This window comes from Pyrgilauda ruficollis, unplaced genomic scaffold (assembly GCF_017590135.1).
Source record: "Pyrgilauda ruficollis isolate IOZ18807 unplaced genomic scaffold, ASM1759013v1 scaffold63, whole genome shotgun sequence".
NCBI lineage: Eukaryota > Metazoa > Chordata > Aves > Passeriformes > Passeridae > Pyrgilauda > Pyrgilauda ruficollis.
In genome coordinates, this window is record NW_024528044.1 from 759820 (window position 1) to 774401 (window position 14582).

Consider the following 14582-nt stretch of genomic DNA (forward strand, 5'->3'; position numbering starts at 1 on the left):
AATAATTGTAATACAATTTTGCAGAAAAGCAAAATACAGAAATTTTATTGTTTCAAAGTTAAGTTTTTTGGTTAATGAAGAAAAGCACTGTATACTTATTGATTACTACATGAACATCCAAATCTTTAAGGTGAAAGCTTTAAGAGCTATAGAGTTACAATAGAAATTTTCTTCTCAGTACTAGTTACGTTCCAACTAGACTTACAAATGAAAGCACAGACTGTATTTTAGAGTCTAAACAAATCCAAACAGTCTAAGGATTAAAAAGCAGCAAATAATGTTTTTCAAAAGTGGATCACAAATATTTTACAGATATATTTGTGCATATATTTTGATTCTGTAAATCTTCTTTTCAAACACGCAATCAAGTAACTTCATTAGATGCTTCTTCAAATTTCAAAACTTTGCAAGAGATGGAAACTGCCCAGCCATTAAGTCAAAAAAAAAAAAAAACAAACCAAAACTAAAAGTGAGACAAACTGAGCTAATCGTGAGACAAGGAAAATATTCAAGAAAATCATAATTCTTATATCAAGAAAACAGATAAAATTCTGTGACTGTACTTTTTTTTTAGCAAACCATGTAGGTAAAATGAAAACATATAGATTGCTGTATTTAAAGGAATGGATTAAATTCTAAGGCTGGAAATTTCTTCCAGGAGCACCTTTTGGACAAGAAAGGTGTTGACAAGAAAAAGACCTTCTCAAAATAGAAAATAACATGCACATTTTTATTTTAGGTATGATGATACATCCGTGATAATTTAGGTTAGGAATGGGTGAATACATAATATATGCATTTAAGGTATATAGTAACAACTCGGTATCATGACCAGTGCCTTTTCTATATTCAGTTTAAAAAAATTGCTAAGATCACAAGTTCCATAATTTTCCTCACCAATTATCTTAGTTCTTCTGTAAAATATGTAGTAGTCTAGATTAATGTCAAAATGTTCATATCTAGACTTCTTCTCTAGAAAATTCAGAATATATTCTAAAATGCAGATGAAGTTGATGGATGTCTATGGCACACTATCCAGTGTCAAGTAGTTCACTAAATGCATGAAATTGATGTACTATATCAGAAATGGTTACTCATTATAGAAATAATACAATTACTTTTAAGAACTCATAAAAGTATTTTAACTGGTTTCAGATCCAATTTAATAGAGTAGTTTGTACTAATTTATTGACAAGAGAGTCAGGAAAAATAGCTTTAAGTATCTGAGGTTGCACCATTTTTCTCAGGTATTTTCTTCAACACTGATGTGGATATAAATTTAAGACGAAATTATCAAGGAATGCAAATCTTTCAGTGCATGCAAAACATGCATTTTAACATACAAGCACCACTGTACTACAGCTACTCCATTTGACAAAGAGGAATTAAAACATTTGGGTACTCATTTATTGATTCCAAATATAATCTAGCAGACAACAGGAAAAATATCTCTGTAGAGAAATTACATCTGTTGCTCCAATGAACAAGCTAGAATGCCATAAAAAATATATTTATATATTCTATGGTAATAATACAATTATTTTCAACTTCCTCCCTGAAATTTCGCTCTTCTACACATAGCTATGAAAATAAATTCCTTCTACATGTTGTAAGGTTATATATCCATTCCATCATTTTACGAGTGATTGATGGTCTTATTTTTTATTATAATTCATTTTATGCATTAAAAAATTAAAAGTAACCTATTTTTTTCATCTTATAAAGGATACATAGGAAAAAAGATAAATATAATTAAAATTATTATATTACCTAGTAATTTTGGTATATTTTCATATTTCCCACTGTTATACAAAGGACTGAATATGCTTTTTTGATTATGCACATTGTATTTATAATATACTTTCACAGTATGAAATAATATATCATAATATATCACAGCACACATCAAATGTAAAAATATTTAAAGGAGGTGATTTGATTCAATTTTTATATACTAAGCATGGTATTGCAGAAATGAACATATCTCTATTTTTTAACTGGCATCAGATACTTTGAAACAGATGACTGCTCACCTCTTTGGAAATATTTATCTAAAACTGAGAGAAAAATCTGAGGAGTAGAAGAGATATGCAGTCTACAGTTCTTTTTATTATTTCACTACCTAAATTTTAATTTTAAGGAAGACTTCAGGGTTGTTTGTACTCTAGTATACGGTATTTCAGTGTAAGGGGGAGCAACTGGTTTTTAAACATTAAAAAAAAAGATTTTGAACAAAAAAACCAACAGCAATCCATCCTAAATTTTAGTCCACCTTCACAGGTGCACACTTAAAGAAGTCCTTCCTCTAGGAAGGATCAATATCTGTACTGAGGATTTAAACAATGTTGGCTGCTTTGTTTAATGCTAAAATTCACTCTAAGAATCTGGTCCACCTAGAAAAATTAACATCAGAGAGGGGACATGAACATGCACTGTTCATTCCTTAAAAACATAACACTGAACATGAAGAACAGAAGGAAGAATCAGATCAAGAATTAGAAGAAAGTAGCATGATGCTGTGTGTAACTGCTATTTGGTTAGAACTGTGTTAAATGATCATTCTCAAAATCATTATCCCAGGTTAAGTAACCTATGAAAACACAACTGACAGTCTATACTTTGGTATTCCTTAAGTCACATTTTATTTGAATTCCTTAATACCAACATTGCATTAATGACTTCACATCCAAAGCACAGTTCCTGAGAGTGAGATTGATTAACTGAAATGAAGTAAATAATAGAATACGAATATTCACAGTCATGCTGTTCAAGTGCATTCAACTATTTTTTGAAAAGGAAGCACAGTTCAAGAAGTACAAGAAACAAGTGTATTTCAAGCATTTTCTAATAATGCTCATTTTTTTCCTATGTTTGGTTTGTACTTCAGTAATAAAGAAGAGTTATGCACTATTTCCTGTTTCTCAGCTAAAAAAACTGAAACAGAAGACAACAATTTATATATTACAAATTATTTAGTCTGACAGCTCTTACACATGTGAATAGAAAAAAAAAAACTATTGTAAAGTTATTTGCAGCACTTAATTTTTCCACAACCAAAATGTAACTGAATAGAAAATGCTTCGCTTTGTGGATAGCCAATGAAAATTCCAACGATGCAAGTGTAAAAACATTCAAAATCTTGCACAGAAATTCCTACTTTTATATATATAAACACACACATATGCGTGCAATTTCATATGCTCTTGGAAAGGCAGTACAGTAAACCTTTTAAACTAAATTGTCTTAGACAATTAACTTTCATTACAAAATTAAATCATCTGTATTATACAAATAACTAAAACTAAATTAGACAATTTAGTTATCTTTAGTCAAAAGCAGAAACTTGTACAGTAGAAGGGAGTCGTCAAACACCTGCTGTGTTTTGAAAGCAAAACGTTACATGAAAAACAATAAAACAAACCTATTCTTCCAGAATCCAAGATGCAACACCAGCATGCTTACTTGCAATCCACCTTTGAAAAAAAAGCCTATGACTTGGCAATCCTTTATTTAAAAGGCAGTTTTATTTTACCACCCCATATAAAAAGGGATCCTAATTAAAACACGGCACAATGCAGAACTAGACTTATAATAGTATTGCAGAAATGTGTTTTTAAAGATATATTCATAGCAATTTTCCTTTTACTGTTACACTGCATGGCAGTTTTCTGTATTGAGTTGGAAATACTAGTGATTATATATTTTTTCATTTTTTTATCACTAGACCACATATTGAAAATCTGGGAGAAAGCAGACACTAACACCCTTATTCTCCTCCACAAAAATACATTCTAAATACCAGCAAATGAGACATTTAGTTGCAGCCTGAAACTAAAACAAAAGTTGCTTTTTTGTTCTTCTAAAACATGTTAGTCATATAAGAGTTGCTTTTCACAATAAGAAGGGATTATATTTCAGTTTAGAAAAGTTTTCCAATAACAAAATCAAGAACCAATGTGCATCTGTAATGTAGCTATCATCTGCTTACACAAGAGACAACTTTGCAATATTTAATACCTCTATTCATTGTTAGACCACAAAGCTTTCATCTCCTGCTTTGGCACAGAACAAGACTACACTCAGTAATACATTTCAGAGAGAGAAAGTATATGCAAGTATGCACAGTGCAAAACAAAGTCAGAGAATAAACCCAAGTCTAACTGAGGCAGGTGCAACTGTAAAATAAATACAGAAGCTGCCCACTATAAAGTAGAGTTGCTGCCTAGCCCCAAATGCAGTCTGAGATACAAATTGTGAGGGTGGTAAGAGTAAGAACTTTAAAACCTCATAAGGAAATCCTTGCGTAAGTCAGGGCTCAATGACACAGTCCTCCCCTGCTGCACCAACAATGCAGAAACTGTCCGTCGAAGTATATGTAAAATACTTCATTCCCATTAAATTCACAACGAAGATTAAAAGATATCTACAAAAATTTAACAATCAGAGCTAGAACTCCACCCTAAACGTAGGATATCACTACACAGGACAACAGGGTTTAGGAAACAAATAACCTTTAAGTACTAACACACAAAAACATTGCTGTAAAATGTAAGGATTCAGAAACCATTTGTTGGTTTTGTTGTTCTGGGGTATTTCTTGTTTTTTTTTGGTTTTTTTTTTTTTTTTTTTTTTATTTGGTTTCTAATGATAGTTAGTGGCTATTTCTATACTATTAAGAAGGTAAAACTGTCTCCAATTCACATTACGCTAGCTCTGGAAGCCATCCTCCTTGTTGGATGCTGTGAAGAGCCTCTTATTTAGTTAGGTTTTGATTGGAGGGTGCTGTTTAAGTGACATGATAAGCAGAAGATTATTTGACTCCTGTCTGAAGCTTCAAAGACATCCAACTCAGATACCTGAAAATGATCTAACTTCAAGTGTGGCAACTCACATTCAATTTAGCTTATTGGTACAGAATTCAAAGAATTTTTAAAAATTGACTTGATCAAAAGCTGAATATATGGGCTTTTCATAAATTTGACAAGCATTCAGACAATTTCAACTATCTCAAGTTCAACAGTAGTATAAATTAAAAATTTCTACACAGGAGACGATGCCTGCAATATGATAGAAACATGGTGAGCTAAAATACATTTTTATTACACTTCAAAAATCTAATTTGTAACAAAGTATAGTAAGACAGGAAAGCATGCAAACTGAAATTATTACTATTGCTTGTAAATTTCTAAAAGAGTAAGAAGCCAAAAATTTAGATCATCTAGAAAAATTTTATAAACATTATATTTTGATTTTTATGGCAATATTTTTGTTTTGATATATTGATAATTCATTTTGATTTGTTATGTCTGACAAAGGTAATTAAAAACATTATTTTAAAAACCGTTTTCTCACCAAATAGGAAGATACCATATTGCTCAGTGTACGTTACCCCACTCAAACTGACTGCTGGATTTTTTTTTCAACATCTTGCAACAAGCAAAATTCACATTAAAAAAAATATTCCAAACCATTTTAAACCAAACCCACTGCACAACAAAGTCAAAGATGGTAACTTACTGCAATCCACATGACGATACTAGAACTAAAAGCATATAAACACTGCTAATCTAAAAGAAATAGTATTCAGCTCTTTCATCAAAATTTAAACTGTGGTGGCTTCAGCTTCTAATGGTTTTATTTTACTTACCATAGGTTACCTTTGATTTTGCTTTTTTTCTTTATTTTATAACTATAGTGCACATACATTACAATATAGCTTTGAGTGTTCTTGATCCTCTATTATTTCTATCAGTCACAAAAACGAAGCCAAATTCTGTTCACAAAAACTAAGTTCAATATTCTATTACATGGTAAATTGGATCATCAGTCTATCATTAGTAGATAAAACTGATCACGTTGGAGTTCAAGCTGAAATAGCTCATACTTCAAACACTGTGAAGATTTAATTATCACATATTATAAAATGTGATCTAAAATTCTTTCTTGCAACTGAAAACTACTTATATCTTAATTGGTTTATGTGGCATTTAAATAACTTTCCAATTATAGCAATTTGGTACCCACGTACAATATCCAACTATTTGTTATTGACTTGGACAATCAGGGCAAAGCTCAAGTACCAAACCACCAATTGGTTATTTGAGACTGAATGCTCACACAACCCAGAATATGTCATTTCTGTCTAGATTCAAAGGCATTGGCAATGTAAAATGGGAAAATTTAGGATACCTTCAACCATTAACAATACTTGCCAAGAAAAGCATGGAGTTCTTTACATCTCTAGGCTACAAAGTGTGAGTAATTGCAAATGAATAAGAGATGGGCTTCTAAGTGTATCAGCCAATGGTTATACATAAGACAATTATCTTTTCACAGAGGTTATTAAAGAAAACTAGAGTCGATCATCACACACTGCATTACAAGCCTCTGAAGGATAACCTTGTCAATATTATTTAATTCAGGAAATAAAAACAAAGGATTTTGAATGAACCTTTTCATTTGTAAGCAGCAATAATTGCTGGTTTTGAATGAAAAAAAAAAATCACTGTCTCAGAAAAAAAATATACCTGTACAACAGATTTTGTTTTGCAACTCTGAACTAATTTTTAAGCCAAGAACAAAACTAAAACTTAACTACACACCATTTTGAAGACACAGATATTGCATTAATTGACATACTCCCAATGTACAAACGTGCTTATAAACGTCCCTACAGAAGTGCTTCAAAACAACCTTTTTCAACGGCTACAGAGATATCATTGAAAGTGGCCTTTTGTTTAGTACAACTTTTTTTTTTTACACATCTTGAAATCATGCCAAACCTTCTCTTCCTGCGGTATGTAAAATAAGTAACATAGAAACACTTTGAAAGAGGAAAACATAATGCAGATTAGCTTTTATCACACCTACAGATAGTTCAATAGGAAAAAATATTCATATGAAATCATATTGGAAATATTTCTTACTTCGACTAAAGACGCGCAGAAGTTAATTGTACTGTGAAAGTTTGTCTAATAATTATTGCTATGTGCCTATCCAGTGCACCACATATCCAGTGTTTCACATTGTGAAATATAAACACTGTCATTCTTCCAAAACAAGAAAACAGAAGAATTTCATTTTCTTGAGATAATGAAGCTTCACTGGAGAAAAGACATCCTCTGTTCTATACAAGGAGTCACCAGTTTTAACAAATTAAACATAAACTTTGTGCAAGTGACGCATGCATGGACGCCCTAGTTAAAGGACAAGAACAAGCATGTGGGAAGACTTAAAAACAAATACAAAAGTCTCAAAACTCCTGCTTGCACCTCGAAAGTTACACCACACACTAACATACGGCATTTTACACACTTAAAATCATGGTACTTGTTACTGCAATTTACTAAATATAGGTACCAATAGATTCTTTCCACTAGGAAATGCAGAAACCCAGCTTTTAACAAATGCAAGTAGCTACAGGCATCTATCCTGATGACACAGCTCTCTACCCCGACTTTAAACCATATAAAGAGCCAAATTGAAGGCCATTGGCCTGGTATCCACCCATTTTGGATTTGGTTTTAAGCTGCACATCTCTCTAGTAGTACCTTTCTCCCCACAAGTGTCAAGTATTTGACCAAGTGTGGCAGACAAAATAAGCCTCCTGAAAAAATTCCCACACAATTCACATCACAGACTCAAAACTAAAATAAACCAGACTTGACTTGTATAGACATATTTGGCTTGTTGGGTTTTTTTCTTTTTTTCCTTTCAGGAGTTAAGCAAACGGTCCACAATAACTCAACAGAGAAGAGCTGTAAGTCCTGAAAGCAGTTAAGACAGAAACAAACAAAAAGCAAACTGCACAAGTCACAATATTTTGTTTTTTAAAACCTAAGATAGTTCATTTTAAAACAAATAATCCTATATTACTTCTTTAGTTACTCCTGAAGCAGAAGATATTTAGGCTATTTTTGATAGCCTCAAGTGATAATTTCAATCTTTTTTTCATATGGGATTAAATGACTGCAGCAAGATCCAAGATAACAGTATCAACTACTGTTGTTACAAGAGAACTTAAAGGGAATGGATCAAGCACAGGTTTCATGGTTTATCCAAGATAAACCTAAAATATTAAAATTAACAGACAGAAATCCTATTTATGAGAGTACCTCTTCCATGCTACAATAAAACAAACTTGTTCCAACTCACATATTCATTTCTATAAATATCAGAGCCAGTCAGTGGAGTAATTTAGCTCAAAATATGTGACGATTTAAACATCTAAATCAAATATTTTCCCTGAAAGGCCAAAGGTAAGATGGAGTGATATACCTAGATAAAAATGCTAACATTCCATTTCTCAAGTAATTTTCCAAAAATGAGAAATAATGCATTTATTATTAAGGCCTTTAGTATTAAAATACATTTTAACAGGGCTTTACTGCACTAGCTAATCACAGAGCTTCCAAACAGAGACCATTAACATATAGCTGTCAAATCAAAATTAATTCTCAGAAATTATCACTGGCCAAGGCAAAGTGAAATGTACCTTCAACATAAAAAAGATTTAATAGACAAAAGCACAATGAGTCAGCCAAAGAAGGCAGGACCTGTTACAACCCCTGTCACCACTCCAGAATCTGTAGAGAAAATACAGATTGCTTCAGAAGGACAGACAGACAAGGGGCAGTGTATGGGGTGGGGGGGAATGGAAAAGAGGGCTACTTGACAAAATCATCAGTACTGTATCTTCCACTTCCTGCAGAGGTATTAGAAATTATCTTGCACAGGTCTCCTAAAGCTGTCCTGATCCATGAAATAGCAGTTCTACTGTCAGTGTGACCTTGGCTATAGGAAGATTTCATCACTGCCTTTATGCTTTGATTTTCTACATTTTCCTTCAGCCATCAAACAAAACAGTAGCATCTAATCAACAATAGGGTAATAATACAATATTAATATTGCTAGAACAACTTTTGTATTTAATTCTCTGCCTCTAAAGGAAACAAATTATTTTCCTGTTTTAAGCTGTGTAATAGTTTCTGAAAGTCTCCAGTGGGATTCAACAGAAAGTTTCTTCAAATAGCTTTGTACCTATAGTCCATTCAATTTATAAATAAGCATACAGCACCTTCTCTTGAGAATTAAAACTTTTAACCTAATTTTTGAAATTATCTGATACTATGCAGACAGTAAGAGGGCATTAGACCATTTAATTGCTAGACTGGATTGGATACAATTTATTCTGCAGAATACTGTTCAGACTAGTTTTGATACATGATTTAACTAAAAATTTACTTTTAAAAATATGACTTGTCCTGCATCATCTTGGTTTTATAAATTAATTTTCAGAATGGAAACTCTGATGCAATAGTTGTGTCCTCATTGCCAAGTAAAATTATCAATTATCTTGTTACTGGTATGAACCAATAACATCCTAGGTTTCGTAATTACTGAAGACTTCTTTTAGGGGTATATCTACAGAGTATTACAAACCATCTGTTGGGGATGAAAATCACACATGAACTAAAGCACTAACCTCTACTTTTGTACATACTAAATGTGCATATTTTAACAGAAAACACAAAGGAAATGTGTAGGAAAACTTCATCTGATAATTTAAAGATTCAGGATCCTCCTATGTATGTGTACCATTTAAAAATGTGAAAAGAGGTAAAACGAAGATTGTACCTTTATATTGGAGTCTGTCATTGCTACACGTGTCATTATATGCTAATGTTTCTAATGTTTAAAAATTATTAATTACTTGAGGAAAAAACATTAACATAAGTTCATAAAATGAGCCACTACAACAGCAAAGATTTATGTATCAAATGAAAGATATGGACATATCTGATCAATATAATAAATCTAACCCTAAATCCAAACTGTGTGCATCCTTGTGTGTATGAAAGAGAATGCATGACAGAGCACATGCATCTGTATCTAAAAGAGAGACTATGAAAGGCTGCTTACTGGAAAGAGCTGGATAAGTGTAAAGGAAAAGATATACTGTCAATAATTATTCAAAGTGCAAAATTCTAAACACAGCATGCTACTGCTTGAAACTACACAAATATACATAATAGTCCTCTGTGAAATCAAACTAAAAATCCCAGCAAATGCATGATGATCTTTTCTTACTGATTTCATATCAATATTTTTCCATGCTGCTTATACAGAAAATATTTAATTAATATGGCACCTAAATAGATGAATCCAATGACACTGCACATGGTGCAAGATCAAGCTTAGCAACAAAGAAAAACAAATAGGTCCAAGATACCATTCAAGTGACTTTTCATATACAATGGATATCTTCTGATTTGCAACATATTCTTGAAGTCATCAATAAAATACCATTGCCATCCTCTATCTTATATTCCTTCCATAAAATTAGGGTGTCAATCCACTGTCTCTTTTCACTAGGTCAAGATTTTGAACAAGGGGTGTGGGGAGAGTATGAGGGGAGAGACTCTTGTTCTTAGTTGTATTTATTCCCACATACAAGTCATATTATCTGAAATAAAAATCCCAACACATTATGTAGGGTTTTTTGTTTGTGTATTTTTTTATCTTATTAGCAAAATAATTACCATAATTGCTTGGTAAAATCCCAAACCATCAACATTAAAGTTGTCATTGCTTTATTAATGCTGCAGTCCTACTCAGCGCAAGATGATAATGCTGTGTCACGAATGTAAGAATCTGGCTCATACTGAAAGCACAGGTAAGGTTTTAATTAGTCAAACAAGGATGGGTTATAAATGTAGTTGTGCAAAATCAGTTATCTTAATGAAACCAAAAATATCAGATAAAAAGTGAGAAAAACTCAAATGCATGAACCTTACAAACAAGGTAAGCTATAGCATATGTTAAAAAGATATAAGGTATTTAAAAAGGCACTTATCTGTGGTATTTAAGTAAGTTGATATCAAATGCATAAGATATAAAAACTTCAATATTTATTTACAATTTCAGGCCATTGTTTTTACAGAAAAATACATGAATTTTGGTATGTGAAGGGATCTTTTGAAAGGGAAATATATGAATTAACTCATCTTTTAATCTTGAGTCTTTACACTTCCCTGCTCATATTTAAATATTAAAAATATGTGCAACTGATGCAAGTTCATCAAAACTCTCAGTGCCTGAAGTGTTATGGAGTTTAACTCCTTAAAATTGTCCTAGAAATTATTCTCTAATCTTGGGATTTGATGAATAGTTTACAGAAAAGAACTGAAAATCTGGCAGTGTGAAAAGGCAGGGTTGCCAGTTCTTTCATGGTCCCAGAAAACACAGAAGTTGGCAGGATCACCTCAGCTCCACTGTGCTCCTGAAAAATATAAAATACCAGTGTCCACTGGATCATTGGATCCTTAACAGTTGAGCAGTACTTATGAAAAATGTTTTGCTGATGATCATTATGGTGCTTTCAAATATGGAGTAAGACAAATTTGTCAGTGGGTATGACCTTTCAGTTTTTATGTTTTGTTCCCTAAATATATGCTAATTATAGGTAAAAAAAGGTGCTTTCCATGATGACAAACAAATTAGGATCTCACCTCTGGGCATTATAACATATACAGAAATACTGTGAAAAAAAAATTGAATTTAAATTTTAAAAAATATGTGGAGACTGTATTTGATTCCATTTTTATCTCTGACTCCATATCTATCAAATTTAAATTTTATTAATACATTTTAATTGTTAATCTCACATATATACACCTTAGCAACACCTAACTGGAACTAAGGTTGGGAGCCTGCAACAGGGTCATAAAACCTCCCACATCACAATGCAGTCAGTAGTCCTTTGAGATACTTTTTTAAAAAAGTATTTGCTTTTTTTAATAAAAAAGCAAAGTTCTGGCAACTCATTACTAGTATCTCTATATGTTAAGAAACCAGGACTTCAAAACATCCAGTGGAATTTGGAGATGACACCTGTAGAAGTCCTGCCGGATATGCTGTTATACACCTGGAATCTTAGCTGGAACTTATCAGTGTTATACAAGTCAAAGATTTCATCAGTAAAATGTGGCTTAGAAAGGAGGCTCTTTAATAAAAATACAAAATCAAATAAAAATAAAAGTGAATAATTCTAAACAGCAAAGTCAGAATATTTATCATTCTGTGCCCGCTCAGCTACTGTCATCAAAGCAACAAAAGTGCTTCTGTACGCAGAAGTAAAAAGATTCAATAAACTTGTTATGTAATAGCAGTTTGCTCAGGAAGTCCATCAATATTTCATCTACTCAAAACTGGCCAAATTCTATTGTGTCATAAAATGAATTTACTTAAGCTTGGACACATTTTTAAAATAGTTTTTAAAATCTGTAAGATTTATAAAAATAGATACATATTTTGCTATGTAGCACAGTAATTCTGTATTAAAAGCAGAAAAGTACAGGAAAAAAGTTAAAGGTAATACTGCACTGCTCAATAAAACATATACATAATGTTATATCAAGTACAAATTTAAAACACTTAAAAAATAAAAAAGGCCCTCAGTGCTGTCCCTGAACAATGGTGAAAAGTAGGTAGATGTATGAGAAATGTGCTAATCCAACCTTTTCCAAGTTCAACAACAGAGATACTAAAATGCAACTAATTTTTCAACATGCCAAGCGAGTTCCAGAACAGGCATATTATTTTTTTCACTTTCTTTTTCAATACCTGTCAAGGTAGTGCCAGCAGGCAGGTAACAAAAATGTAAATTAGAGGCTGCAAAACTAATTCACAGTACACTGTGCAACTTTTTGTTAATAAACTAAATCCCTGTGCCTTAGCAGAAAAAAGGTCACACTGCATGGAAGAGCTTCTAAAATTTGTGAAAGTCTTTCAACTTTGAAAGGAAAAAAAGCACAACTCTTAAGTCCTCAACAAACCAGAAGAAATCACTAATCATAAAACCAAAATATTTCAGAATAAGATGATCATCCATTTTAATTCTACTTGGTATGCAAATCAATTGAGTTTGATTTTTCAATTTCCACAGGCATCAAACAGCAGGAAATCTTCACCCCTTACTATACCAATAAATAACATGTCAAAAGAAGAACTGTTCTACCCTATAAAATAATCAGGGCAGTTTAATAGCTGGAGTGGTGCTAAAGTAGGTACAAAACTCTAATAATGCTCTTCTCCAATAACAACTCAGGGAAAAAAAATGCAACCAACATTTCAACTCAGCAAACAGTGAGTTTTAAATCAAAGACAAAGAACTTTACCACACAGAGATTAATTATTAGATTTCCAAAGTTACTCAGCCTTTACTTTAAACAACTGATAACTGTATATACTATACAACTGATATCTAGCTAAAACCTGACTGAATTACCTTCCCAGACCATTTTCAGCATCTGTTAAAGAGCTCCAGATTGCTCCTCATTCTTGGACCTAAGTATCATGGTCCTGGCCTACGGGGTCTAGGTGGCTACTCTGGAACAGGGTGGGATCAGACAAACTGACCTTCACAGGTCCCTTCCAACTTCAATTACTCTGTGAAGTAAAAACTCTAAGTCTATATTTTTCAATTTAGCATTTCCTTTTTAATTTAGCTTGGGGAATATGTAAAGAAAATACTATAGAATATTCACTCAGAAGTACATAGAATTTAAAATGTCTAAAATACAAGAGGGTAAGCAACAAATTGGTGAAATAAACATGAAAAATGTTAACTAAATAAAACAAACTAAAAAATACCATTTCTAAATATCAGTTCAGCGAAAATACTATGTTTACCTTTTCAGTGCTAAGTTTTAATTTTTTTTAAATTAAAAAAGTGACATAAATGTCTCTCATAAACCTTTTCACCTGGTATAAGAAAATGAAAAAGATATCTCAAAATGGTCAATAAATAAAGAATTTCAAAAAGAAAGCATGTGTAATTCATTTCTATAGCAATCCAAACCTAAGAAAAATTCTCCCAAGACTTTGCCAAAGAAACAGAAGCATTCTTCATGATATGCTATAGCTTCATCCTAAAGCAGCCAAAACAATGTTTAATTCCAGATATTGCAGAAAATATTCTGTTTTCATATTATTTCCCCTGTTACTCAAACTTGTGGTTTTATACAGAAATCTTAATTTGCTTGGAAACCACATGGTATGATATATATCACATTGTTTAAGATACCTGACAGCATTTCTATTTTTATATGGAAATGAGCTGGTTCACCACCAAATGTCTGATCACTCACCCATCAATCGTGTTCTGTTAAGAAAGGCAAGAAACTCAAAGACTTCTCTAGAAAGTCATGACATGCTGAAACACTGAAATTCTACTAGACCATTTTTAGAAGAATATTTATCTCCCATGTATGTTTTTTGCAAAGCAGAACAGTGATGAAAACATATCAGTACAATCCTTACATGGCACCATTACTTGCAACATATTTTGTGATTGTTGTATCTGAGATCCAAAGATATTATGACTGCAAATGTACAGTCAGTCACATGTAGGAGAAACTGTACTGAAGACTAGACTAAAAGAAAGATTTTAGTACTACAAAAAGACTACACAGAAATAGAGCAGAACTCTTCTTACTGGTTATTATCACAACACTGAAATGCTTTCAGCTATCCATTTTTGACCTCCTTCATATGACAAAATATTTATATACACCAAATAT

At 32.2% G+C, this 14582-nt stretch overlaps 1 protein-coding gene across 3 annotated transcripts in view; it reads right to left on the minus strand.

Annotated features, from left to right (window-relative positions):
- The window catches only part of NOVA1 (NOVA alternative splicing regulator 1), a 143670-nt gene that overhangs the window by 88846 nt on the left and 40242 nt on the right, over positions 1-14582 (minus strand). The window lies entirely within an intron of this gene.